Genomic DNA, 3,558 nt, shown 5'->3' on the forward strand with positions numbered 1-3,558 from the left:
TACAAGTTGATGGCAACAATGAGAATGAAAATCTATTTGTCCTGGTAACTGTTCTATACATATCTATCCAATCTATCGATACAAGTCGTTAAAAGAAATTGATATTCTCAGGTCAAAAATATGGCCAAGGCCGAGGACGTACTGTAACGTGTGTTCTCCGTCTTCAAGTTCACAAAATTAGCATCAGTTACAGTAGAACAAAGCAAAATGAAAACTGTAATCAAATAATTTTCTAATATTTCATTAACTGCTCCAGCTGTGACTTCATCGTTCAAGTTTCTACACTGAGCCGTCTGTCTCCTGATGTTCCAGTTCATGAATGTTTGACAGAGCAGAAAAACAGAAAAATAAAAAAAAGTTTTACTTCATGAAAGTCACTTTCACCTTGTCATATATACATATATCCTTCCATATACATGAGTTCATCAAAGACTGGAGGCTCAGGGTTAGGGTTAGGAGGAGTTGCAGTAACTGCTGACTCACAGGAAAGCTCATTTTGAGACGTTAAATCAACGCCCAGAGCTCACAGTCATGTGAACACGTGACAGTGGGAGTGACCTGCAGTATGTGCTATATCCAAGTGGACTGGAGTTGAACACATTCAAAGAATCTGGCTCACTGCACAGCACGCCTGGCCACAGGGCTCGTTGGCAGGAGTGAATGGAAAGAAAAGGTGCTGTGAGGAGTAAGTCAGGGAGAATGGGAGAGACTTTTCTTTAAAAAAAAAAAAAAAACACAAACAGCAGGTCCACAAGTTACTTAAAGTCAGTAAAGTACCAGGACAATAGAGTACCAGGTCAGTACTGCACCGGGTCAGTAAAGTACCTGGACAGTAAAGTACCAGGACAGTACTGCAACAGGTCAGTTCTGTCATGGGCAGTGGTGGCTTAGTGGTTAAGGAAGCGGACATGAGTCCAGAAGGTTTCAGGTTCGAGTCCACCAGCTGCCAAGTTACCTACTACGACACTGATACGTGGACATCTATTTGAATGGACACCTTTATGACACTGACTGGTCATTGTATTGACTGTATGTTTATTTATAATTACCGCCCCCCCCCCATTTTTGTTTATATGACATTTACATGTCATACAGACACAGCTCAGTCAGATAAACACTGTTTCAGACACAGTTCCTTCTTGACATTTGGCCGTTTGTTTGCAGAACACACTGAGAGGAACGGCCACAGAAGTGCAGGATTTGCTTGTCCAGCAGTTTTTCATCCGTACACAGAGGACAAAACCACAGCATTGTGAGAAACTGGGCTCAGTGTCTTTGTTCAAAGCTGAGCCTGCATCATTGTGTTACTGCACTTCTGGGGATGATGGACATTCTTCCACTCTCTCCCCTCCTCCATTTCTTCAATCTGATTAAAACCACAATAGTTGTAATAGTTGTTTATTTGGAGGCTATGGTCGAGATGAGGGATTATCTCCTCCACAGCTGTCAGTGCTGACCCCCTCCATTCTTAAACGCCTGTATCTGAAACAATAGTTCAGTCAAAAACCATGAAGAGAAAATATATATCCACCACCAAAACCCATTACCATGATATGTCAGATCAGTTCAAGGAGCCGACAACTGCATATAATGTGTTCCAGTCGAGTTCATGTTCTTAATGAACTCAACACAGACACACTGATATATAAAGACGTCCACAGAAAAAACAAGAGGCTGCAGAGAAATCAAGGACTGTAATAAACCAGGGATTATTCTGGAGTTCCAGTTAATCCCAGCATGCATCAGGTCGGACAGATCTGCTGGACTGACAGGTTTCATAAACTGTGTCAAACAAATCTGTGACATTACAGAGGGGTGTCTGCACAGACTGTCCAGCTGAACTGTTTTTCATTTACCCTTCTGTTTGACTACACGTTTGGGGCAAAAACAGCAGTATAGTTTGTATTGGGGTGGGTATCTAAGGGCAGTGGTGGCTTGGTGGTTAAGGAAGCAGACGCAGGCCTACAATGTTAAATGATCTCATGGACTTGTTAACTTTGAACAACTTCCTTCAATGTATTTATAGCACAGAGAACCAGGCATCGGTGAGAACGGTGGAAAAAAGCTTAGTGCCAAAACACTCTCCTCCATGACTGAGCTGAGGTTCCATTAGATCTGCAAACAGCACAACAGGAAAATGTTGCCATGCATGAAAAGGACTCAAACAGAACAAAGACATGATGGAGCACAATTTATAATGAATTCTGTTTTTTAAGAACTGTGTGCGTTACATTATTAATCAAAATCTTAAAGATAATAAGTTCATAACAGTAATGGTAGGGTTAGTACTTCTTCATGAAAATTAACATTTATGTTTGGCATTTGTTCCTGACAAAATGTAACTGCATTAAAACATAACTGCATTCACACAGAATAAAGATTGAAATGAAGATGAGATTACATTTGTCTAACCTGCAATTAACAATATCTGCAAATTATTTTAATTCACTCATTTTAAAGACAGACAGTCTGAGTCTGTCTCAGAAGGCAATAAACTGATGTTCCAAATGTTTTTTGTCTCATAATATACAGTAATATGTTGTAGAAATGAGTTGATTTGATGAGATGCAGATAAGAATGAGAGTAAGTTAAAAAAATGCTTAACTTTGCCTCTTTTCTTGAGACTCATCGCTTATAAAAAAAAAAAACGGTCCAACACAAATGTCAAATGTGCTTGATGCTAGAAAATCTAAGGATTAAAGACGTTAGCAAGCCTTTCCTAAGCCTTTCCCAAGTCCTGAAGGTATGTTGAGAATAAACTTTCAAAAAAGGATGAGTCATCAAACAGCAGTTCGTTGACCAGTCACTGGAGCCTTAAATGTTTGAGAAGGATATGAATCCAAAAGCATTTTTTAAATGTTTCAGAGCTGACAGAGCAGCACTGACACAGGTACATGACCACTCGTCAGTGGTTATATAGACTAACCCTAACCCAGTACAACAGGAAAGGAAATCAATACCCTGCACACTAAAGGGCCGATGAGGGAGCCATTAATCAGGGGGAGGGGCTGGACCTACACAGATTGTGTTGAAGTGAGTGGCTAAAAGCTTCGACCTCTATGATGTCATCCCCAGAGATGTACAACAAGATGTTTATCATGGGCTGATTTAAAATTCATTTTGTTTTTTTGATGAAGGGAAATAATTAATGTCTGACAGTTTCACTGCTCTCCTGTGGTAGATCAAGCCCTGCTAGAGTTTGCTGTGAAGACACAGGAAGTTGCCAGGGGTTGGAACAGATGTCATACAGGATGTGAAAAAAGCTGGGCTTCAAAGTGCATAAAAGAAGAGTTGGTTGCAGAATAACCATGACCTGCGTAGACCACCAGCAGGTTAGGCTGTGACCACTGAGGTTCCATGGTGAACAGCTGGTTCTGACATCATCCAGCAGGGTGAGAGTTGAACGCCCTCCTGACGGGATCTCACCCGGCAGCATGCAGGGCCGTTAATCTTTATTTATTTAAGAAGGAAATGAAAATAAGCCTGGTGCTCATGGCGACGGTAAACCAAGACTGAGGTCTTCACACTGTTACTGCTGCTGTTACTGCTGTTACTGTT

General features: G+C 41.0%; 1 protein-coding gene across 1 annotated transcript in view; it reads right to left on the minus strand.

Moving 5' to 3' along the window:
* The window catches only part of grb2b (growth factor receptor-bound protein 2b), a 14,616-nt gene that overhangs the window by 3,628 nt on the left and 7,430 nt on the right, over positions 1 to 3,558 (minus strand). The window lies entirely within an intron of this gene.

This window comes from Cynoglossus semilaevis, chromosome 17, assembly GCF_000523025.1.
Source record: "Cynoglossus semilaevis isolate Cse_v1.0 chromosome 17, Cse_v1.0, whole genome shotgun sequence".
NCBI lineage: Eukaryota > Metazoa > Chordata > Actinopteri > Pleuronectiformes > Cynoglossidae > Cynoglossus > Cynoglossus semilaevis.